Source organism: Lithobates pipiens, unplaced genomic scaffold, assembly GCF_037356315.1.
Source record: "Lithobates pipiens isolate NorthernLeopardFrog02 unplaced genomic scaffold, aLitPip1_a1.2 Scaffold_8, whole genome shotgun sequence".
Lineage (NCBI taxonomy): Eukaryota > Metazoa > Chordata > Amphibia > Anura > Ranidae > Lithobates > Lithobates pipiens.
The window spans coordinates 94,343,842-94,370,656 of record NW_027507903.1 but is presented as its reverse complement, the minus strand read 5'-3'; the positions used below and the strand labels follow the sequence as shown (position 1 = coordinate 94,370,656).

Below are 26,815 nucleotides of genomic sequence, written 5' to 3'. Positions count from 1 at the left end.
GGTGGAAATTCGGACATCTAAATTTGGATGGAGCATACACACGGTTGCATTTTCTGATGAAAAGCTCTCATCGGTCTTTTACTGGCCAGAATTCCAATCGTGTGTATGCGGCATTTGGTCTCTTGGTTGGCCAGGCCATAATGATATAATTCCTGTGCAAAGCACATGGGAGTGAAATCATCACATTGCAGAGCAGTGCTGTAAATGTATGCTAAGATGCACATGCTGATCAAGTAGGGTATCTTCTGTCCTACCTGTCAGTGTTTTTTTTTGTTTGTTTTTTAGTTATAGTTCCACCTTAAGGAATAGAATAAGTTCAATTGCCAGCATTTTATGATAGCTTTGCAATATGGAAAAGAGCTGCAATAAAGAAATGTTGACAGCTACTGTAGACTGTCATACAGAATAAGAGAGACAGATGGGCAAAAAAGCAATGAGAAAGAGAGAAACAAAGGCTGCCTGATACATCTAGTTTGCCCATTTATTTTACAGTTTCTGTGGATTCATTTGGGCTATCCCAGTGCATGTGTGCATTTGTATACTGCTGATGCTGAAACTATACAACCAATTTAAAGTGGTTGTAAAACTAGAAGGTTTTTTACCTTAAAGGCGAAGTATAGCCAAAGCTCATTTGGCTGTACTTCTATGGATCACAGGAATGCAGTTCATTTTGCACTCCTGCGACCAGTTCTTAGCAGAGAGTGGGCTGAAGTCCACTCTCTGCTGACATCACAGAAGTCGGTCCAGGCTCCTCGTCATCACGACAATGGAAGTCGGGATCTGCCAGGTGCCTGGGCCAACACCCAGCTCAGCCTCTCAGCAAACCACTGAGAGCCTGGGCGGACCACTCCGCCCCCTCCACAGCTTAGCACTCCAGTGAGCAAGGAGGGGCAGACAGCGGTGACTGACAGTCAGCAGCTCTCTGCTCGGGGAGCTGTCAGAACCGAGTGATCGGCGGTGTCGGATCGCTCGGTTCTCAGTGTAGAGGTGTAGAGGTGCCGAAGGACAGATGATGCATCAGACCGATGAGGCATCCAGCTAGGTACGTATTAGGGTGAGAAACCTACGTGCTGCTCTCTCCTCAGCCCTCTCTTATACTTACTTGATCCCAAACTCAATCCAATACTGTGCATGAGCGCAGCAGATTTCTCTGCTCCCTGTCTCCCCATAGGCTCAGAGACAGCAGCGCGAGCAATTGGCTCCTCCTACTGTCAATCACAGCCAGTGAGAAAGAACAGGGGGCATGGCTGAGCTGCGCTCTGTGTGTCAATGGGCACACAGAGCGTGGCTTGAAAGTGAGTCTGGAAGCGTGCCCCACAGCAAGCAGCTTGCTATGAGGGCACTGGCAGGGGGGGATAAGTAGGGGACCTGAGAAAAGGAGGATCAGGGCTGCTCTGTGCAAACCCTTTGCACAGAACAACTAAGTATGACATGTTATTTAAAAAAATAAAAAGGTTTAAACTCACTTTAAGTTAATTACTAAGAAAAAATAGAAAAAAAGGCATTTCCATCTTCATTTAGTTTATTATGCAGATCTTGTGGATTTTTTTATCATACCTTCCTTCACACAGTGACTTTATTAGGTTTTTCTGTGTGAGAAAGTCAGCATTAGCTCTTTATTATATGATTTAGTTATTTAAATGCCACCCACGTTTTCTATATAATTAGCATTTGTGAGAATACCAGAAGCGGGAGCTGAGTGTAATCAGTATCTAATAACATACATTAGGAGCCACCTTTCATGCTACTCTAAGAAGTCATCACTAACATCATCCATAAACATGGCACTGATGCTAGACACATAAAATCTATAACCATTCAGCAATGCTATGATAACAGCTCACAAGTCCCTGTTTATTCCTAATGAAAAATATCTCCTATACCCTGCAGTGCCTTAAGCGTTGATTAGAATAATACCAACCTAATGGCAACAGGGCTTGAGCTGTACAATTGATCAGTAAAAATGATTTGGTTTAAATATGCCTATTGATTCACTGCGCAAGCTGCCATCTTTAGAGATATCTTAAAAATGTGTTTTATCCTTGGTTGACTTCAATTACAGAGCCTCTTTTCTAGCATCAGAATAATCTGAACAAAGATAATGGGCTGTAAAGCTTTTCCACCCATGAATTTAATACACACACCTTTCACTTGACATCCAAGGACAGATGCCCTTAAACTTAACTTTCTTTTAAAGTATTATAATTGCAGTACTTGGTCCTCTAAGTTCGTGTTAATTGTCACAAGGCATGCAAGAGCTGAAGTGACACTGGTTAAAGAAGTTTAATATTGTTAATTATACAGTACTACCTGAAGACTCTGCAACTGCTTGCCAAGTCTCCCGTAGTCATTATGCTTTAATGTAATATTTAAAAATATTACTTGCAATACAGAAAAAAAAATCTAGGAAAAAATTAGGCAGCGCACTCATTTACTCAAGGTAATACTAAACATAAAGTAGACACTTTCCCAGATGCGGCTATATCTGCAGGGGATCATGCTCTGCTTCAGTATGTCACAGTACATGTTGGCATTCGTGGTTCCCTCAATGAAATGTAGCTCCCCAGTGCCGGCAACACTCGGCAAGCCCCAGACCATGATACTCCCACCACCATGCTTGACTATAGGCAAGACACATTTTGTACTCCTCACCTGATTGCCGGCACACTTGCTTGACACCATCTGAACCAAATAAGTTTATCTTGGTCTCATCAGACCACAGGCCATGGTTCCAGAAATCCATGTCCTTAGTCTGCTTGTCTTCAGCAAACTGTTTGCGGGCTTTCTTGTGCATCATCTTTAGAAAAGGCATCCTTCTGTGCAGAGTATAGTATGAGCACTGACAGGCTGACCCCCCACCCCTTCAACCTCTGCAGCATTGATTCTCAACCAAGGTTCCTCCAAAGGTTGCTAGGGGTTCCTTCAGCATTGGGCAATTTCTGCCTCTCAGATAAGTTCCCACTGACACCATTGATCTTTTTAGCTATCTCTAAGGAGATAATTCTTCCCAATGACCACCAGTGTAAGGACCGTTGTTCCCACTGACCATCACACTATTGTATCATGAGTTGTAGATTTCTAATTTTTAGCAGGGGTTCCCCGAGACCGGAGAACTATTTCAAGGTTTCCTCTCTGTTGAAAAAGTTGAGAATGGCTGCAGAGCAGCAATGCTGGCAGCACTCACATGTCTATTTCCCAAAGACAACCTCTGTATAAGATGCCGACCAAGTGCACTCAACTTTGGTCGACCATGGCGAGGCCTGTTCTGAGTGGAACCTGTCCTGTTACACCGCTGTATGGTCTTGGCCACCATGCTGCATCTCAGTTTCAGGGTCTTGACAATCTTATAGCCTATGCCATCTTTATGTAGAGCAACAATTCTTTTTTTCAGATCCTCAGAGAGTTCTTTGCCATGAGGTGCCATGTTGAACTTCCAGTGGCCAGTATGAGAGAGCGAGAGTGATAACACCAAATTTAATGCACCTGCTCCCCATTCACACCTGAGACCTTGTAGACACTAATGAGTCACATGACACCGGGGAGGAAAATGGCTAATTGGGCTCAATTTGGACATTTTCACTTAGGGGTGTACTCACTTTTGTTGCCAGCGGTTTAGCCATTAATGGCTGTGTGTTGAATAATTTTGAGGGGACAGCAAATTTACACTGTTATACAAGCTATACACTCACTACTTTACATTGTAGCAAAGTGTCGTTTCTTCAGTGTTGTCACATGAAAAGGTATAATAAAATATTTACAAAAATGTGAGGGGTGTACTCACTTTTGTGAGATACTGTATATACACATACAACGTTCTGGAATGTATTAAAAACATTACAATGATTGCATGTATTGTTGTGTTGTGGTTTTGTTATGCTACTTACAAACCACTGTTTGGTTCCAAGCATGCAGTTGAATTTCCTGCATTGAATTGTTCAAATTCACTGGCATGTGTTTTGATGTTATTACAATATGTTTGATATATTTCTATTAGATATGATCACTATACATGGAAAAATAAAGTCAGGACACATAAGAAGGAGAAAAATATAATTCATTGTTAACATACTGGAACCTTCTACTTTTTACACACACTTAGGCCGCGTACACACGCGCAGACTGTTCGCCCAACTTTGTCCGTCCAACAGTTTCGGCAAACAGTCCGCTCAAACTTAGCATGGACGGACATGGCCACACACGACGGACGAACAGTTTGCTGAAACCGTGCGCGATGACGTGAACGACACGTACGACGGGACGAAAAAATACAACGTCCTATACACTGCATTATAGCTTTCGGCGTGAAAATCCTTTCTGAGCATGCGCGCAACTTTGTTTGACGAACAAGCCTACACACGAGCGGGCTGTTCGCTGAAACAAGGTTTCAGCGGACAGTTTTTCGGAAATTCCGAAAAACCTTGTCCGTCCAACTGTCCGCTGAAACTGTCCGCTGAAAGCCCACACACGAGCGGACTGTCCGCCCAAACACTGTTCAGCGGACAAAGTTGGGCGAACAGTCCGCCCGTGTGTACGCGGCCTTAAAGTGTAAGTAAACCCTTCTATCGTTTTCAGCCACGGAAGCTGCCATTTTTGACCCTGTTTAATCTTCAACTGCCATGGTGCTGCACATATGATCAGTTATGACACCAGCCATTGGATGGTTTGACTGAGAGCACAACCAATGTGCAGTTAGCATTAGTAACCGTTTTTCGAAACTGTTAAATTGATGGGTTTACTTCCACTATAATATATAAATATAAATATATATATATATAAATATATATATATATATATATATATACATATATATATATATATATATATATATATATATATATATATATATATATACATATATATATATATATATATATATATATATATATATAATGAAGCAATCACTTATTTTAAATGTTTAAAAGTAAAAGTCCTGCCTAAAAGCAGGAATCACAAATATCATGCTAACTACCAGAAACATATTATTTGTGCAGTCCTGGAATCATTGTGCCTTTTCTTATTAAATATTTACCCTCTGTAATTTTAGAGCTAAGAACCAATTAAGACTGTTCCTTGTCAAATTAGAATGACCATAGTGTCCAGTGAGCTGTACTTATTGGATGAAAGTGGGAAATGGATAATGAGTGGGACTTAGCTCTGTGGGCAGAGCCCAGAGGTTGGGGAACAGCCATAGTAAAATGTTTGGTTTTAAAGGGTGGTGTGCAGAGCCTAGCCTTAAAGCTGGGTGCACTTACTGGTGAATTGACTTTCTATTTTATGCAACTTGTTTCACTCTCACTACTTTCAGTGGATTACTTGTAAACCCTATACAATTTAAAGCAGGCATGTCCAAAGTCCGGCCCACGAGCCAATCGCGGTTCGCGTTCTGGTTTTGAACGGCTCGCCTGGTTATTTGTACATATATATCTTTTGTGGCCCCCGACGATCTCCCAGCGTCGGGTCCACAAAAGAGGTATATGCCTTTAAGGGGACAGGGAGGAGGCGGGACGAGCGCCATACACATACAGGAGAATTTCCTGTTTATGGGCAGCCTCTGTAATAGCCTCTGTCTCCGGCGCTGCCACTGGAGGACTGTTCTGTCCATCAAAGGAGGTGGGACATTCTATTAAAGAGGCCGCTGTGTAAACAGGAGATTCTCCTGTAGGTAATCATTGGCGCTCGTGAGTGCATTCCTGGCAATGTTGCCGCATTCCTGGCAATGGTGAGTGCATTCCTGGCAATACAGGAGCAATACAATTCCTAGCAGTGGTGAGGCTACATGCATGGCAGTGGTGGGTCTGCAGATTGGCAGCTGTGAGGCTGCAGATGGGCACTGACCCTTATTTTGCTTCACAGTTCTTTATTTATCACCAGAGGCATGCTTTGAATTTAAAGTGGAACTAAACTTTAATATCTTTTACAGCCAAGGATTCTGTTATCTTAGATTATGGGGTTTATTTACTTAACCTGGAGAGTGCAAAATCAGGGTCACTTCTACATAGAAACCAATCAGCTTCCAGGTTTTATTGTCAAAGATTAATTGAACAAGCTGAGGTTAGAAGCTAATTGGTTTCTATGCAGAGTGAGCCTGATTTTGCACTCTCCAGCTTTAGTAAATAAACCCCTATGTTTGATTTGCAGATACCATGGCGCTCAACGTTATCAGCTACAGTACCAGATATTTGATGGCTTGAAATTTTGATTAACCGGTTCAGCCCCGGAAGATTTTACCCCCTTCCTGACCAGAGCACTTTTTGCGATTCGGGACTGCGTTGTTTTAACTGACAATTGCGTGGTCATGCGATGTGGCTTCCAAACAAAATTTACGTACTTTTTTCCCCACAAATAGAGCTTTCTTTTGGTGGTATTTGATCACCCGTGCGGTTTTTAATTTTTGCGCTATAAACAAAAAAAGGATGACAATTTTGAAAAAAAAATGCATTATTTTTTGCATTTTGCTATAATAAATACCCCCAAAAAATATATAAAAAAAATATTTTTCCTCAGTTTAGGCCGACACATATTCTTCTAAATATTTTTGGTAAAAAAAATCGCAATAAGCGTGTATTGATTGGTTTGTGCAAAAGTTATAGTGTTTACAAAATAGGGGATAGTTTTATGGCATTTTTATTAATTGATTAATTAATTAATTGTTTTACTAGTAATGGCAGCGATCAGCGATTTTTATCGTGACTGCGACATTATGGTGGACACATCGGACATTTTTGACACATTTTTGGGACCATTGTCATTTACACAGCAATCAGTGCTATACAAATGTACTGATTCCTGTGTAAATGCGGTGAAGTGGTTAACCACTAGGGGGCAGTGTAAGGGTTAAGTGTGTCCTGAGGAGTGTTTCTAACCGTGGGTGGGGCGTAGCTCTGATTACAGAGAGCAGAGATCAGTGACAATGTTCCTAGGCAGAACGGAGATTGTTTACATTAGCATCTCCCCTTTCTTCCTCTTCGTGAGGCGATCGTGGGTATCCCTGCAGCGATCGAGTCTGCGGGACCCACAACCCGACTCACGGAGGTCCCAACCGGCATGCACGTTGCGTACCACTGCATTGCGGCACATTTAAAGGGAAGTACAGGTACACCCATTTGCCCAGCCATGCCATTCTGCCGACGTACATCGGCTGGCGCTGGTCAGGAACCGGTTAAGAAACAAGCACCTCGGACAGTTGTCATGCATGGCATGGCTTAAATGTAACTGTTTTAGGAAACAGATAAATTAATGGGCTTAGTTCCACTTTACCTGTTTTGGAAAACTTACAAATAGGTGGGATTAATTCCATTTTAAGTGAAAGCAGTTCTGCCAACCAGCTCCACTTTCACCTACTGCTCCTTGCTCAGTGTATCTCCCTCTTACAAATTAATAGAAGCACAGAGGTGTGCACTGTTTCATCCAGTGTCCACCTAGAATTAACAGACTAAAGTGTATATAAAGGCATGTTTTTACCATTGCCACCAAGACAAAAAGTGATGGAAAACACAACATTTTTTGGAGCAAGAGGTGTGAGTAAATCTTCCAATTTGGACACATGTTTCACTCTTGTTTCACTCTTTAAGATGAGAGCAATATTAAAGCCTTGTTTTTTGTTTTGTTTTTTAAATAACAAACATGTTATACTTAAACGCTCTGTGCAATGGTTTTGCATGGAGCAGCCTGGATCCTTCTCTTCTTGGGTCCCATTCCGGCGCTCCTGGCCTCTCCCTCCTGCCAGGTGCCCCCACAGCAAGCAGCTCTGTGTGTCCATTCACACATGGAGCTGGGATTTGGCCCCGTCCCCCCTGTCTCCAGTAAGTATTGGGGGGCTGGGAGGAGCTGCTGCACACAGAAGGTTTTTTTTACCTTCATGCATAGAATGCATGAAGATGAAAAACCTTGTGCCTTTATAACCACTTTAACATTAGAGAAATAAGGAAATTACCTCCCATGTCCTGTTGCATCTCCAGGACAGGAAAGGAAGAGAAATGTCCAGAGCAGGACATAGAGTGGAAAAAATAACCATATAGAGGTTTTAACCCTTCTCTGCTTCACCTAAAACTATTTTTTGTTTTACTTTAAATACTGTATTCTGAATGCTGACTTCCTAGACTTGTAGCTGTTGAGTGTGAAACCACTTATATTGCAAGAGACTGCAAAAAAAATGTTTAAAGCTGTCAGAGAGAGCACAGCTTCAATAATATGGGTTTATTTACTAAAGACAAATAAACTATTCACATTGAGATATTTTCCACAGAATGTAGTGAATGCCTCAAAAATACAATTTGCAATTGGCAAATAATACCTAGTCACTTGATTTTTGCTTTCACATGATTGGATGATGGTCAGTATAGCTTCATGTCTTTCCTTTTAAACATTTTATTGAAGATAATACAGTATATAGTATTAGTACATATTTTACAATAAAATACGATATTTAACCCCTTCCCGCTGAGCGTACGCAGATGTGTGTACTCGGCTTCTGGGGGGTATACCGGGATGATGCCCGCACCTGCAGGGTATTCATAATCGCCGTTTTCGATTTGAAGTGTAAAGGAGGGATCGGGGGTCTGTCACCACCTGGGTACAGAGAGTAAGCTGCACTATTCAAAAAGCCCTCCCTAAAAGCAGCAACTCTAATCGTAATACTCCGATGTTAAAAACTATGTGTAATGGTGAGCTGCGCTAAAAAAAAAAAAAATGTGCTAGAATAATTCCTAAATGTGTAAAATAATGAGAACAAGCAAATAGCCTAGGCTAGATGAAAAATAAATAAATTTCCATCAATTCATACGGTAAGGGGTCAGTAACCCAAAAAGGATGACAATGAGCATTGAATGATATATAATGAAATAAATAATGTTAGAAATAATATAAATAAATCATGTCATTAATACATGCGTGAAAAAACAAAAACACAAAAAATGAGAAAATAATCACCAGTGTCAGATCACGTAAAATGACCCAACCTAATTAGACCAATCAAAAATCCTCAAATGAAGAGAGGTAAATGGCACAAAATGTGTATATCCCTTATAAATACAAACATGTAAAATCAAAGTGATAACGGAATCAAATTTCAATAAATGTGAAAATAATCAAAAAGAGTAGAATATAGTCAATTAGAGTCCCAAGAAAATGTCAATCAGCAAGTAGTGGTGATTCATCCAGAGTGAGAATGGAAAACTAACACCCACGTCACTTCGTGTAAAAAGGAATCCAAAAAGCCACCTCCACCAGTGAAAAAAAGGGGCCGCTTACCAGAACTTGAGATCTCAGTGTCATGTGAGATCAAAAGGGCATGTGTATAAATAGTCTGGATGAACCGTCACAGGAACCACACCGGACTCTCCTCAATGTAAATTCCCAATAGTGAAGCGATGGTGGCACAGTTCATATAAAAAACATAAGAGCACTCGCATAGCATAAAACCCCTTATTTATTAGATCTCAAATTAAAATCAGTGCACTCACATAAGCGAAGAAAAATCAATGCGTATTTCAAAGACGAGCCGGCCGACTCTCGGTTACCGCCCGCACTTCCGGGTCTGACGTAGAACGCGGTGACGCCAGCACGCCATATCTCCCTACGCGTTTCGTCACTAGACGGACGTGTTCACGGGATGCGGGATGGCGCCCTGACACACCGCTTAAATAATATACATAACAACCACGCCTCGGTCTGAGCTTCACAGTACGTGCAAATCCGCCATGTTGTTTGAGGGAAAGAGAGGGAAAGATGCCCAACTCACGCAACTAACAATCATAGAGATACGAAAATTAAAAATATAAAAATATGTAACCATAACAGTATATTATAATGGTGCAATAAACAAAAATAACTCTCCCTTGCGGATGACGGCATCTAGTACTTAAGACAGACAAAATGCAAAAAATGCAAAAACAAAATTAATAAAAATGAAGAATCACAAATTAGAACCATGAATATTGTGCATAGAAAATGCATTATAGAGATTAACCCTTCATAAATTGAAATTAATGTAAAAATTAAAATCAAAAAAAACTTTAAAATATATATATATATATATATTTAATAAATTTAATATATAAATAAGAAATACAAAAAAATAAAAAGATAATAATAATAAGAGTAGTAAAATTAAAAAATATTTTTTATATAAATATTATACAAAAAATACAGAGGACCAAAAATACAAAGTCCCCAACTCAAACCAGGATTCCTACATTATAATAGGTCAAAAAATATTATTCGGTCAAAAAATATTAACCTATGCCAGAAAAAACCTACATAGCATTTTCCACCCACTCGTGGAGCCCAGACCGAGTTCACAAAGACCAAAGAGACTGAGCACTATAAATAAATAAATCTATTTGGATCCATACTTTGAAAAGGGGTCATGCATTATCAATAAAAGCATTTATATCCACTTCTATGTTGAGGCCATGAGGAGTGTAACATTTCAATTTATGTATCCACATCATCTCTAGTTTTGAAATGCTTCTAAGGAGATGAGTCTCCCTCCAATGGGGCATGCATTTATCAATCCCCAAAAAAATCATGTTGGAGGGGTCTCTGTTGTGTGCCATGAGGTAATGTTTGGATACTGAATGTTGGGTAAAACCCCTACGGATGTTCCCGATGTGTTTGTTCAGGCGCACATGCAAGGGACGTTTAGTCCGGCCCACATACTGGAGGCCACACGGGCACTCCAGTAAGTAGACCACCGCCTCCATAGAGCAGGCGATAAAAGGCTCTATATCGTAGACCTTTAAAGTGGTAGTTGACCTAAAAGCAGTACTTCTCCTAGTCCTACAGCCATTTATACTACACACAGGACATTTCCTACATTGGTAGTATCCTGTGATGTCTGAGAAGAAGTGTGAACGATTTGTAGGTGGATCCAGAATATTAGGGGCCACCCTATCTTTCAATGATGTTACTTCTCTATAAACTATTTGCGGCCTGTCGGGCAAGATGGTTTTAAGTATAGAATCGTTCTTTAATATGTGCCAGTGTTTATTTAGTATGTGTTTGATCTTAGTGTGCTGGCATGAATAGTTAGTAATAAATGGATGACGAAAAGAATCATTTGCATGGCCATCTCCCTGCTCCCTCAGTAGATCAGTTCTCTCAATCCAACCTACCTGTTCTACCGTAAGAGCCAAGGAATCTGGTGAGTATCCCTTGTCAATGAATCTCTGGGTCAGAACTTGGGCCTGTTCTAAAAATACCCCATGTTCAGTACAATTGCGTCTCAGTCTTAGAAATTGACTCTTAGGTACTGACCTCAGCCAAGCCGGATGATGACAGCTGGGGTATTTTTAGATTAATTAAATGTAAAGTAAGTGGTTAATGTAAAGTAAGAGAGGGGGGGAGGGATCATCAGAAGAATCAATGAATCAACGATGTTATGGATCATATAGCAGTAATGGGGGTGAAGCGATCTCAAGGTAAGAGAAATTAATTATTAAGTCCTGGTGGTAGAGTTTTTAATCCAGGGGGACCACATTTTTTCAAACTTAGCAATATTATCAAGTAAGGTCACTTCCATTTTGGCATGAATCATAGCTTGTGTTACACGCTGTTTAACTGACACAACGCAACGTGTATTTGATTTCCAAGCCTTCACTAGGGATTGTTTAGCAGCCGTTGTAACATACAGTAGAAGCTTGAATTGACAATGTATTAGATGGTTTGCTGTTTAAAAGGGCCACCAGTGGATCAGGTAATATGTTTATTGCAAACATCATAGAAAGTATATAAAATATTTTTGACCAAAAGGTTTGAACAATGGGACAGGTCCACCAAATATGAATATAGGTACCAGGGTCACAACAGCCTCAAAAGCATTGGGAGGGATATTGGTGAATACATTTAGATATTCTTGCAGGAACTAGATACCACCTAGTAAGAACCTTGTAGTTCGTTTCAAGGGCTACAATGTTTGGAGAAGCTAACTTTGTAGCCAGCCAAATTTGAGTCTAATCTAATGTGTCAGGTTGGAGATTTAACTCATTCTCCCATTTAGATGTGTAGGATGGGGGGGGGGGGGGTTAATTTGTGAATATCTAAAATTTTCATTATGTGGTAAGTTATGGGTATTACAAAGTATAGGAAAGGGTGTGATTTTGTCAGCTTTGTGTCTTTCACTAAGCTAAAAGAAAATTTCCTTAAAAAGTGAATAGTCCATTTGCCTTTAGTACATCAACCCCTATATGTTAGAAACAATAGATAAATGTTATCATGTAACATGTTCCCAAAGGTGAACTTGTCCTTTAATTCAAACACTGCACTCTGAAATAGACAGAAAGGTAATGCCCCTTACAATATAGTTTATGTTTTTGCTTAACCTATGAACAAAAATTTCTCTCCATGGTGCTGAACAGGGACTGAACACAAGAAAAACAGTGTTTTTCAGAATTTCCACCTTTGAGCTAAGCAGCAAGATGCCTCATATATAAAATTTAACAGAAGCTAAACTCTAAGCACACAGAAAAATCTACATCTGAAATGTATATATGTTTATTAGTTTACCTGCCAAAGAATTATGTACATACAGCGGCTCTAATTGAGCAATGCCTTCCTTATTTAACAGTTCAGTCTCCCAAGTTACTTCTGCACATCCAGGCTCTTCAGCACTGAAGAGTACATCAGCATCATAACCTTTGTCAAGTGAATATGAGCTGGCCTAGGGGGAAGCAGTAAAGCTTACCTATAAAAAAAAATAATAATATACCGGGACGCAGTAGAGTGATCTTTGAGTCTGGTAGAGGTGTTCATGGCACTAGAATGAATGGCCAAAATTACAAATCCTTTGACAGATAAATGACTATATACATTTCACTCATGTATTAAGATCTTTACATTACCGAAGTAATAATGCCAAAGAGGTTTTGTAGTGACCACTGACTACTTTAACCACTTAAGCCCCGGACCAATTTGCAGCCAAAGGACCAGGCCCCTTTTTGCGATTCGCCACTGCGTCGTTTTAACTGACAATTGCGCGGTCGTGCGACATGGCTCCCAAACAAAATTGGCATCCTTTTTTCCCACAAATAGAGCTTTCTTTTGGTGGTATTTGATCACCTCTTATTTTTTGTGCTATAAACAAAAATAGAGCGACAATTTTGAAAAAAATTCAATATTTTTTACTTTTTGCTATAATAAATATCCCCAAAAAATATATAAAAAAATTTTTTTTTCCTCAGTTTAGGCCGATACGTATTCTTCTACATATTTTTGGTAAAAAAAAAATCGCAATTAAAGATTGATTGGTTTGCACAAAAGTTATAGCGTTTACAAACTATAGAATTTTTATTAATATTTTTTTTACTAGTAATGGCGGCGATCAGCGATTTTTATTGTGACTGCAACATTATGGTGGACACATCGGACATTTTTGACACATTTTTGGGACCATTGTCATTTATACAGCAATCATTGCTATTTAAATGCACTGATTCCTGTGTAAATTACACTGGCAGTAAAGGAGTTAACCACTAGGGGGGCAGTGTCGTGTTATGTATGACGTTATGTGCTTTTTTTATTGTAGGGGGGCGTGGTCTGGCATGTGACATCACTGATCGTCCTTCCCTATAAAAGGGAAGAGACGATCGGTGACAGCCACACAGGGAAGCACGGGGAGAGGTTTGTTTACACAGACCCGATCGCGGGACACCAGCGGCGATCGGGTCCACTGGTCCCGCGGCCATGGTCATGGAGCACAGGACCGCGTCGGGAGCATGCCGCCGACGGCGCACTCCCGACCCAAGGCTGGGCACTTAAAGAATGACGTACCGGTATGTGATTGTGCCCAGCCGTGCCATTCTGCTGACGTATATCGGCATGAGGCGGTCCTTAAGTGGTTAAACCATGATCATAATTTTCACTTACATTAAGGCCGCGTACACACGCGCGGACTGTTCGCCCAACTTTGTCTGTCCAACAGTTTCGGCAAACAGTCCGCTCAAACTTAGCATGGACGGACATGGCCACACACGACGGACGAACAGTTTGCTGAAACCGTGCGCGATGACGTGAACGGCACGTACGACGGGACGAAAAATACGACGTCCTATACACTGCATTATAGCTTTCGGCGTGAAAATCCTTTCTGAGCATGCGCGCAACTTTGTTTGACGAACAAGCCTACACACGGGCGGACTGTTCGCTCAAACAAGGTTTCAGCGGACAGTTTTTCGGAAATTCCGAAAAACCTTGTCCGTCCAACTGTCCGCTGAAACTGTCCGCTGAAAGCCCACACACGAGCGGACTGTCCGCCCAAACACTGTTCAGCGGACAAAGTTGGGCGAACAGTCCGCCCGTGTGTACGCGGCCTAAGAATGCCTCTCCCCAGAGCCTCCTCTCTCTCTCTCTTCCTTTCTTTCTTCTGTTTTTTTTTTTTCACATACCTGGATTTAGTATTTTATTTTTTATTTAATGGTTTTTGAATTTTATGGTGTGTTTCTTTATGCATATGTCTATACGTGTATAAATGTATGCACTTGTGTACATGCGTGTGTGTACATACATGTGCATATTGTCACTACTACAAGGTGTGTGAAAATGAGTGGCATACACATGAATTAATGTGAAAAAAAGTGGCTGATACACAGCAACTAATAAACTCTGCGCCACAAAAAAATAATAAAAAAGATATCAAATTGACCAATAGTCAGTGGATCAAATATGTTGAATCAAACAACTAATAGCTGCTCCCTAAAAAAACAAAAAAACTTGTCATGCTGAAAATATACTGATGATAGGGGCGCTAGAGCAAATATAGGTATCAAAAAATGTGAAAATTTGATAATCAAATGGTATCTAAAATAATACACACCATATTCTAAAACTGCAATATACAGAAAATTACAACCAAAATATAGTGAAAAACAATCATAAATAAAGTCCCAGTTGGGTGATGACACCAAAAGGAAACAAAAAAAAAAAAAAACTTAAATAAATATAACTCCAAAGTCCAAAGACAGTGATTTTTTCAGTGAAAGACTCCTTCTGAATCCGTAAATCAAAAGACTGCTGGGATCTTCTATAACGTAATGAAACGTCCCTTCACCAAAAACTTATGGACATAGAAACAACACCCCACTTGTGAAGATAAAGGTGTCTTCTTACCAGATGCTGTTGACTACTTTAATTAAAAAGATAGTCAAATAGGCTTATGCAGGTTGATTCCCTGCTCACATGGAATAAGGTGGACCTCATATGGACAGAAGCTTCTCCTCATAGACTCAGATAGGTCATAAAAAAAGCCAAACAAAAACCATAGCGTAACACCGTTTAATTAATAAAAATAAATTTAAAAAACATAAGGCCAAATGGCTGCTTACATATGTTGGTGCCCAACCTGGCACTGGGGCTGCTTGCTTAAAACAAACGTTTCGTAATGGATACGTAGTTCCTCGTGGTGTAGGCGTGCGTTCCACCAAAGGACAGCCGATAACCAAGGACGACCGGAACTAAACGTAAACGAATGTGACTGGATACCGCCTCGACGTACGTTTCGTTTGACACGTCATCAGGAAGCGTACCCAGTCACAAAGTCAGCGTTCTTTATAGTGTCTCGATTAATCCATAGACCAATCGAGAAAAACTTAATTTAATACGCAGCCTCAGTCCCACTTAAGGCTAACAACAATAATGGTACATTAAAACATAACTAGCAAATAAACGTATAAAACATATTAGCCCAAAAACGAAGGGATGAATTATATATGCTAGAAATTAAAAAATAAAAAATAAAATTAGAAAAATACGCATATAATAATCCAATGGAAATGTCCATTGAAAAAAGAGGGATAAGTTGCTTGTAATTTCCAAATTGACCACTAGATGTCAGTCTATAGTCTGGAATTTTTTTTACCACTTATAAGACAAAAAAAGAGGGATTTTTCCTGATTAGTAATTAAATATTTCTAATAAAAAAATATATAAAATTCTTAAATATATTATTACCATTAACAAAAACTATGTCCGGCATTATCTCTGGCTAACAGATGTGAGGAAAAACCAACAAAGCCCACATCATAGGCCAGAAAAAAACGCTAAATGAATTCGAAAAATGTAGAAATGGCGGAAAATACCTAGACACAAGAAATACGAGGGACTTTTCAATCATTGGACAAAAAACAATTTAAATCGAGCTCTATGTTCATTCCTAGAGGCTGCATAGTTTGTAAATTGTATATCCACTTCGTTTCGTTTTTTGATATTTCCCTTTTCATGTGAGTTCCTCTCCAATGTTTTGAGATCTTATCGATCCCGTAAAATTTACAGAGTGAAGGATCGCTATCGTGATGCGTTTTAAAATGCCTTGACACGCTATGGTTGGGAAATCCTTTCTTAATATTTGTAAGATGTTCATTAATTCTAATTCTTAGCAGTCTAGTAGTTCGACCTACATACTGCATGGAGCAGGGGCATTCCAGCACATATGTTACATGATCTGAGTTGCACGTAATTAGTGGTTTGATTTTATACTCCAACTTCGTGACTTGTGATTGAAACTGAGTAATCTTCCTTGATGAACCGGGTCCTCTGGTGGTCTTGCAGGCTTTGCATCTCATGCAATAATGGAAGCCGGAACCATCAAGGAAGGTTACAAGTTTTTTTGGGGGGTCGGGGACATTGCGGGCTAGTTGATTTCTCAAACTCGTGCCCTTCTATAGATAAATTTGGGATTCTGTGGAATAATAGAGGCCAAATCTTTATCTCGTTGTAAGATAGGCCAATATTTTTTGAAAATAGTTTCTACTTGTCTATACTGCCTATTGAACCCTGTCACAAAGGCTATAGCTCCTTGATGTTCTGGTTTGGCTTTTGATACCAATAAAGTTTGTCTGTCCATCTGTGACACCTGTGTTACAACTTTCTCTAGAGTTTTTTGTGAGTAGCCTTTTTCACAGAACCTACTAGTTAGAACCTTAGCTTGTGAATGGAAGTCAGACTCTTCCTCACAGTTCCGTTTTAATCGCATATATTGTCCTTTAGGGACAGCTCCTATCCACTGTGGATGATGGCAACTATGTGTGGGCACGTACCCATTTCTGTCTGTGACCTTAAAATAGGTTTTAGTAACAAACTTATTATGCTTTTTCATAATAGTAAGGTCCAAGAAGTTCACTTCCACCTTACTAAATTCAGCTGTAAACTTCAAGCGATATTGATTAGCATTCATATTGCTCAAGAAGTCTTTAAAACTCTCTAACGTACCTCTCCAAAAAAGAATTACATCATCTATGTATCTTTTATAGAAAACAAGAGATTTGTGCATATTTTTATAGATGGTTTCTGATTCCCATTTATTAAGAACAATATTGGCTACACTGGGAGCATAACGTGCTCCCATGGCCACTCCTGATACTTGGTTGTAATAATCATTATTGGCCCAAAAAAAGTTATTACTCATAGCAAGATCTAGGCCTCTAATCAGGTAATTTATCTGAGCCTTTTTCAGTTTGGATTCTTTTGTTAGTGCCCACTTTATTGCCGTAAGTGCATCTTTATGTTGGATGTTAGTATAAAGTGACTCAATGTCTACCGTAATCATGATGATATCTTCCGATGCCACCAAATCCTGCAAAAGTACCAGCAGATCTCTGCTGTCTTTTAAATACGAGGGACTCTTTCTCACTAATGGTTTGAAAAAATCATCCAGATATTCTCCCAACCTTGCAAACAAAGACTCCATCCCGCTTATTATAGGTCGGCCTGGTGGTCTTTCGTTATTTTTGTGTATTTTTGGTAAAATATACATAACTGGAATTTTAGGAGCGTGTGGTACAAGGTAATCAGCTTCCTTTTGATTTAAAATATCTTTGTATAGGCCCTCAGTTACCCACTCTATAAGAAATGTTTTTATTTTTGAGGTCGGATCACTATTTAATTTTTTATAAGTGTTGGTGTCATTTAGTAAACGTCCCATCTCCTGATAATAATAGTCTCGGGATAATATCACGAGACCTCCCCCTTTATCTGCCGCTCGTATCACTATCTGTTTGTTTTCCTCTATCATTTTTATACCTTCCCATATAGTTTTATTTTTAGCCTGTCTTTTGATTTCTAAATTCCTCACATCATGTTGTACCATATTTTTAAACACTTCTATGTGATGGTGCGTTCCTTTCTTAGGGTTGAACACAGAATTGTTTTTTAACCCACTATGTACATGTAATGACTCAGTGGTGGAGATACTGGTTTTTATAATAGGGTTAATAAAATGTTTTTTAATATTCAGCTTCCTCACGTATTTCTCGATGTCAACAAATAATTCAAACTTGTTCACATCTTTATTAGGTGAAAATTTTAAACCCTGGTTTAATACTTCTAATTCTTTCTCAGAAAGCTCAACGCCTGCTAGGTTAAAAATACCTTCATTTACTTGTCTCTCTTTCTTTTTCTTTCTCCTGCCTCCTCTCTTTCCTCGTTTTCTATAGGTTCTTGTGTGGGGTAAGGGGTAGGAGGGATACGATACGACCCTTTCCATCCTCTCCCTTCCCCCCCCGGTGATGGTTTTGATGAGGCCCTGGTCTCCCTCTAAAATTACCTCTAAAGGCACCTCTAGGAGGCCTCGGTGAGAAATGATTTCTTGGTGGTTCATAATAATTGTAACCAGGATATCTGTTGTCCAAAGGACCATACCTATTGTAAGTATGTATCGGACGGGGAGAGGAGTGGGGGTATGAATTAGAGGGTGGGTAATAATGAGTTTTAGAATTACCTCCTTGTTTGATATTAATTTTTTTCGGGGTGCTGGAAACTGGTTTGGCTTTGGTCAATGAGTCTAAAGTGGGTTCCCTTTCACCCGAAGTCTCATTGCCAGAAGTGGCCAAAAGAGTTTCCTGCCATTTGTATACTTTATTTTGTTCAAAGTCTTTAATATCCCTCTGGTATTTTTTGATCTTTTTGTTTTTAATTTCGCTATCATATTTAGCTAAATGACTCTGAAGAGTTTTAGCTCTTTCTGAATATTCATCAGTGGCACTGAATGGCACCATTCTTTCTTTAAGGTCTGCGATTTTGGCGTCCAAAATCGCAGATTTGGCTTTCCTTTTCCTGACCATGAGTTGCATCAATTTTTGCTCACAGGCATTGAAAAACTGGTACCATTCATCCAACATTTGGAGATCTTCAGTCCCCTCGTTGGGACTGATAACCCACCCGAGTCTCCTTGGAGTCAGGCTCTTTTCCATATACATATCAAATGAGGCTACATCCCAACACAGCCTTATTTGCTTTTCCATGTCTGTTTGTAATTGTTTAAAGCCTTTTTCTAGGTCTAAATTAAGACTGGGAGTCTGTTGAAAGACCTCCTCTAAGTTAATGTGCCTTTCTTTCATAAAATTAAACACATCCATGTCTGCGTGAGTTTTATAAAGTGACCAAGAACAACTTGATACTAGAATAAATGTGAAAAAAAGTGGCTGATACACAGCAACTAATAAACTCCGCGCCACAAAAAAATAATAAAAAAGATATCAAATTGACCAATAGTCAGTGGATCAAATATGTTGAATCAAACAACTAATAGCTGCTCCCTAAAAAAACAAAAAAACTTGTCATGCTGAAAATATACTGATGATAGGGGCGCTAGAGCAAATATAGGTATCAAAAAAATGTGAAAATTTGATAATCAAATGGTATCTAAAATAATACACACCATATTCTAAAACTGCAATATACAGAAAATTACAACCAAAATATAGTGAAAAACAATCATAAATAAAGTCCCAGTTGGGTGTCATCATGTTTCCTTTTGGTGTCATCATTCAATTGGGACTTTATTTATGATTGTTTTTCACTATATTTTGGTTGTAATTTTCTGTATATTGCAGTTTTAGAATATGGTGTGTATTATTTTAGATACCATTTGATTATCAAATTTTCACATTTTTTTGATACCTATATTTGCTCTAGCGCCCCTATCATCAGTATATTTTCAGCATACACATGAATTACCCTATATGAATTTCAGCTGATTCTGAGCTTTTTTGGATAATTGCCTGCGGTCAATTAAGGCAATCAATGGGTGGAGCTTGTGATCTTTAGAGCTACTATTTATTTCAAAGTTTTATGTCTGTTATGTGGTTATGACTAAGGCCTTATAGGCTGAAACGTGTCAACTGACTTAATCTGCATTTGTTCACTGTGACTATTCAATAAAATGAAGACATTTTAAGAGCAACAAACAGAGTTCGGATCATTTTTTCTACATTACTCTACTCAGCCAGCGACTGTGGATCAAGCACCTGGGTGCTCTTATCTAGGGATGAGCCGAACACCCCCCTGTTTGGTTCGCACCAGAACCTGCGAACAGACCTAAACTTCGTGTGAACTTTAGAACCCTATTAAAGTCTATGGGACTCGAACGTTCACAGTCTAAAGTGCTAATTTTAAAGGGTAATATGCAAGTTACTGTCCTAAAAAGTGTTTGGGGACCTGGGTCCTGCCCCAGGGGACATGGATCAATGCAAAAAAAAGTTTTAAAAATGGCCGTTTTTTCAGGAGCAGTGATTTTAATAATGATTAAAGTGAAACAATAAAAGTGTAATATTCCTTTAAATTTCGTAGCTAGGGGTTATCTATAGTATGCCTGTGAAGGGGCGCATGTTTCTGGTGCTTAGAACTGTCCCTGCACAAAGTATCATTTGTGCAGGAAAAAAAGTCTTTTAAAATCACTTGCGGCTAAATTGTCGGCTCCCCGTAATACAGAGAACACTCAATGTGTGTTCTCTGTATTAGCCGACAATTCATTCATTCATTGATAAAAATAAAAAAAAAGCGTGGGGGTTCTGTCCAGATTATCACATGATTGAGAATCATGCTGATTGTTTTCTTTGAAATGTTTTGAGACCTGTGGTTGTCAGTGACATTGTTTTAGAGCTGTGTCATTCAGGGGATAATTTTTTACATACAGTGATTGTATGTCTATGGTCCCATTAAATCTTTGGTGCCCCCAAGAACCTTGAATACTGTACTCTTTATTTTGGTGCTTACTTAAGCAAGTAAAGGAGAAAAAAAGTAATTTATGTAGCGCTCACACTTCCTTATAGAGGTACTCTCTTAAATTGGAGTAACTACCTTACAGTATAAAACTAATAGACTATCCTCAAATGACACAGTTTTTATGCTGTAAGCTAGGTACACCCAATTTGTGAGAGTACCACTCTACCTCTATAAAGAAGTGTAAGTGTTACTTAAAGGACTTGTTTGGTTTCTTGGTGAATACTCTAGAAGTATTGGATTTTTTATAAAGATGCGTAGGATTAAAAAACAAAACAACAAAAAAATAACATACTCCTTTAGATTGCTGCAGCATTTATCTGAGCTGCAGTTGCCCCCCCCGCCAGCTCTACACTGAGACCTGAACAATCAAAGACTACTGATTGCACAGTTTTTAAGTTTGCTGTGCCCCTCCTCCTCAGCGGCATGCGTGAGCCAGATGACGGTCAGGAATATACGTGGATCCTGACTTTACTGTCAGGATCCCTGCAGAGCCTGGACTGCTTCTGTGATGACATTAGCCCACTGTTGACTGAATGTGGGTCAGAGAGGTGCAGAACTGAGTGTGCCCTTGTGACCCACAGGAGAAGTGTAGCCAAAAGAGCGTTGTCCATACTTCACCTTTAAGTTAACTGCTACAAGATTAGTGTATTTTTCCTCCTTGTGTGCTGTGAATGATTTTGTATGTACATTATCAATATAGAAGAACACTGAGACTTTAGACTGGCTTCAGTAGGTACATTATCTGGTTTATTTCTTTCTATCTTACCTTTGTTCACCAGGTTTGCAGTCTATTTCAGCTTCCTGTAGCATTCACATTCCACACAAAATATGGGTCCACTTATTGATGTCAGGACCACACTTGAAGCCTGCTACATCAAGTATATTGACCACTACTGCATCACACAATAGGCTTAAAGACCACTGCATACTAAGCAAGATCAGAGCATTTGCCATGCTGTGATACTCAATTAATAAAAAAAAAAAAAATCTCAGCTGACCCCATTTGTATATTGAAACCCCATCTAACATTTGACAAATAATGCCAAATAACTGTTTCCAATAACCTTGGGCACAAACCATTTAATATTTAACAATAGATTTATATTTACATAAGTTAAACAATTAAGTAATGGTAACTAAAAACAAGCTAAGCATTCCTAGATATATACTACACATGAAATGCACCTTTGTTTTAATTTAATTCGTTGAAAGGCCTAAACTCTTGATTTGATAGGCTTTACAATGTCTCAGATGTGCATCGGAACACAAGCGTTTCAGACAGGGAATACTCCACTGCCTGAGTCAGCAGTAATGACTGCAGGTTTCTGCTCCACTGGAGTCGTTCCTTCCCTTGCCTGGTGGGCTATAAACTCCTCCGAGAACCAGAGTGATTAATTTAATTCCTTCTGAATTTTTAACAGAAGTTCATTTTGTTAATTGGCTTCTTTTCAAACTCTACACACCAAAATGCTTAGGTATTCTAAGAGTCTTGCTCAGTGACTAACTTTGGGAACTTAAGCATAATTTTACATAGTTGGATTGCTCGTTCCTGCATTACTTTCACACTGCTCAAGACCTTTGGTTCCCGCCAGGCACAGTTTGCCCATGTTGTCTTTATGCTCTATGTCATTGTTCACAGCATACCAGAAAATGCAATATCAGCTCTCAGCAAAATGATAAAATAGTTTTCAATCTTTCAGCACAGCTTGTAGTGAGATACTGGTAACCACTTGGTAGAATTACCTTTATCCCATGGCATGCTTTAAATTGAGAAAGGACATTAAATTAAAGGTTTGCATATGACCTAACTGACAAAATCATAGCCGCATATATCCTCAACAGACTTTCCTGTATTTATTTTTTTTCTAATTCTTTATTAGTATAGAAAAATAAAGTATCCATCAGAATATAATATAAGGCTCAGCATAATAAAGACATCCGAATGGGAGAAGAGCAGGGCATATATCTTAGAGAGGGCATGGGGGAGAGGGTCCTTGTTCTCACAATATGATTCAAACGGAGTCCTCTGGCCACGAAAATGAGCCGAGAGCCCAGGGTTCGGAAGAAGTGCTGAAACTGAAGCGCTTGCCATCCAGCTGCGTCAATATGGAGATTATGGGCCAGGCGTTGGCAATTAAAAAATTGGAGGCTTGAAAGCAGTGCCTCTCCTGTAGGGTTCCCAAAAGGGCCATGTTCTATGCCTAGGGAGAGCTAAGATTTCCCAATATGGGGAACAGCAGAGAGTGGGTAGAGGAAAGGTCTGGTTTTGTACATGCCATGTGACCAACTCAGAGAATGGGACTTACAGTGGGATGTGATTTGAGGGAAGTTGGTAGGGATGCATAGCACCATGGCGCCCTATTCAGTGATGGGTGAGATTGCCACTTGTAGGACCGAGACATATGGGTTTAATCTAATCCTGTTCAGAAAGGGCTCCAGCGAGAGGGCAAAGAGCAGGAGGAGAGGGGGCATCAATGAGGGTGCCGTTAAAAATAATAAACAAATCTGGGAACACCCCATTCGCCTTAACCACAGCCCAATGGCGAAGAGTACACACTAGAGATCCAGTGAAGCATCTGTTCCCCAAAACCCATATGTCTCAGGACCGCAAACATAAAGGTCCAGTTCACTCTATTAAAGGCCTTCTCCTCCTCGGTGCTGAGGAACATTCAGGGAGAGTCCATTTGATCTGAGAGGTGAAGCAGATTGAGCACCTTAACAATGTTGTCGATTGCCTCGCAAAAAGGGATGAAGCCTACTTGGTCCAAGTTGACTAGTTGGGGTAGTAAAGACTGAAGTTGAGAGGCAAGTATTTTGGTAGAGCTTCAGGTCCACATTGACCAATGACATCAGCCAGTAACTGCTACAGACCAAGCGATCTTTCCCTTTTTTTAGGATAACAGAGAGGTGTACTAAGAGTGAGGCCAGTCAAATGATGTAGTCTGTCCTAGGCAACTAAACACTTTCACCATATGTGGGCCCAGCAGGGGTAGGAGGGTCCTGTAGTACTGTATGGTGAATCAGTCTGGGCCAGGGGCTTTCCCTTGTTAGGCGGACTTCACTGCCCTGCTCAGTTCCTCAATGGAGATGGGGATCTCAATCTCCCCTCGGATTAGGGATGGGAGGCGAGAAAAGTGTGTCAAAAAGAGGTATTCTTCCATGGAAGAGGAGGGGGGAGAAGGAGGGAGATTGTATAGGGAAGAATAGAATCCCCCAAATGTTTGGGTGATATCCTTGGGTAAGGAACATTTTCATTCGTCCTTCCCTTTTTTATATGGGATATAGGAAGCCTTACATTGGTCTCTGAGAGCCCTGGCTAGCCAATAGCCACACTTGTCACCGGATTCATATACTAGCTTCTTGCAGGATTGGAGTGCTGCTTTAGCTTTGTAATAAAGGAGGTCAGGGACCTGTCGATAAAGGTGGGCAAGTTCATGCCCCACAGAAGGGGCTGGAGACCTTTTATGTTGCATCTCAAGGACCCGGATATCAGCTAAGAGTTTTGTCAGTTGTGCCTCTCTTGCCCTCTTAACACGGGATCCATGTTTATTCAGAATTCCCCATATAACCGCTTTATGGGCTTCCCACACTATACCCGGGTCACTCTCAGGGATGTCATTCATCTGAAAATAAGCTGTGAGTTCTTGAACCAGGTCAGTTAATACCTCTGGGATCTGCAACAGACTCTCATTCAGGCGCCATCACCAATCCGGGAAGGTGGTAGAGTTGGACAGGGATAGACGTAACATAATCGATGTATGCTGTATGATCAGACCAGGTTATGTGTCCAATAGAAACATCCAGGATGAGCGACAGTAGCTGGTGGGGTACTGAAAAAAGGTCTATCCGGGAATATAGTTGATGAGGAGTAGTGAAGAAAGAGTAATCTCGTACTCCAGCGTGTAGGATGCGCCAGACATCCACCAGTTGCAGCTCATAAAGTTTTTTCAGTGTACATTTCCTGGGGTCGAGGGGGACAGAGGAAGTGCCAGAGGGGGACAGAGGAAGTGTCAGAGAAGGTATCCACACTAGGGTCTAGAGCAGGCATATCCAAGGTCCGGCCCACGGGCCAATTGCAGCCCGCATTACAGTTTAATGTGGCTCCTCTGGTAATTTGGATATATATATCTTTTGTGGCCCCCAGGGTCACAAAAGATATACACTGTATTTATCGGCACTACCTCGGCGGGTGCAGGGAGGGGGCGGGACAAGTGCCCTCAGATTACATACAGGAGAATCTTCGGTTTTCTCGACGGCGTCTATAATAGGAAGTCCCGTCTCCTGGGCTGCCATTGAACGAGTGTTCTGTCTATCATAGGAGGTGGGACTTTGTATTAAAGAGGCTGCCGTGTAAACAGGAGATTCTGCTGTATGTAATCTGTTGTCGCTAATCCCCCCCCCCCCCTGTCCCCTCCCCGTCCCCTCCCAGGCTGCAGATGGCCATAGATCAGGCTGTAATGATGGCAATGGTGAGACTGCATTCAGAGGCTGCATTCATGGCAATGGTATGGCTGCATTCATGGCACATGTGATTCTGCATTCATGGCAATGGTGAGGCTACATTCATGGCAATGGTGAGGCTGCATTCATGGCAATGGTAGGGCTGCATTCATGCAATGATGAGGCTGCAGATGGGCATTGATTAGGCTGCATTGATGGGCACTTACCCTTATTTTGCTTTCACAGTTATTTATTTAAAATTTTAGCTTTTTTCCTGAAACTTCCCTCTTAATGTGAAGGTGCATGTTATACGCTGATAAACATGGTATATCTGGGGCGTGACCAAGATGGCGACTGAGTCAGACGTCAAGGAGCAGAGCTCTGCTGCCACAGAGGGGAAATCACCCTGTATATCCACCCTGACCTGACAGGAGTACTCCAGAACTCCTCTGCTCATCCAGGTAGATGACCTGGAAGCCGAAATACAAAGCAGGGACCCATACAAAACAGCAAGGGGAAACCCCAGCTAAGCCCGCCGGCGCGGTCGAACACGTGGAGCAGACCTTTAAGAGTCTATGAGAGCAAGGGGTCGTTCCTTGGATATCTCGGTAATTAGTATCACCGTCTTCTGTCAGAAGGACATCGGTCCCTCACACAGAAAGCCACGGCTGCATTTTCTGTGCCCACCAGTGTCAGCTGCCACTGCGCACTGTGCCACCTACCAGTGCCACCTATCAGTACCCACGAGTGCTCCCTACCAGTGCCCACAGTGCCACCCATTAATTCCCACCAGTGCTGCCAATCAATTCCCATCAGTGTCTCATAATCAGTGCCACAGATGAGTGCTGCCTATCAGTGTCATCTACCAGTGCCACTTATCAGTGCCACCTATCAGTGCCCTTCAGTACCACCCATCAGTGTTACTTCTCAGTGCCACCTATCAGTGCTGCCTCATCAGTGCTTATCAGTGCCACCTATAAGTGGCCATTAGTGCCGTCTTAGGAGAAAAATTAATTGTTTTCAAAGTTTTATTTAGCAAAAAAAAAACAACCCAGCAGCAATTAAATACCACCAAAAGAAAGCTCTATCTGTGTGAAAAAAATTATAAAAAATTGAATTTGGGTACACTGTAGCATGACCGCGGAATTGTCATTCAAAGAGTGACAGTACTGAAAGCTGCAAATTGGCCTGGGCAGGAAGGGGGTTTAAGTGCCCAGTAAGCAAGTGGTTAATGAGACAACATAAATAAAAAGGAATTTTGGGAGTAACTAAATAAATGTATTTTTCGGATGAAACCGAAATTCCAAAACAAATCATTTCAGTGTGTATATGTCTAGTGCATATATGGTGGCCAATGATGTTGCCTATATGGCCTTTAAGAAAA

General features: G+C 40.5%; 1 protein-coding gene across 1 annotated transcript in view; it reads right to left on the bottom strand.

Moving 5' to 3' along the window:
• Positions 1-26,815, bottom strand: part of ENTREP2 (endosomal transmembrane epsin interactor 2) — a 1,041,875-nt gene that overhangs the window by 232,928 nt on the left and 782,132 nt on the right. The gene's annotated exons all lie outside the window — the stretch shown is intronic.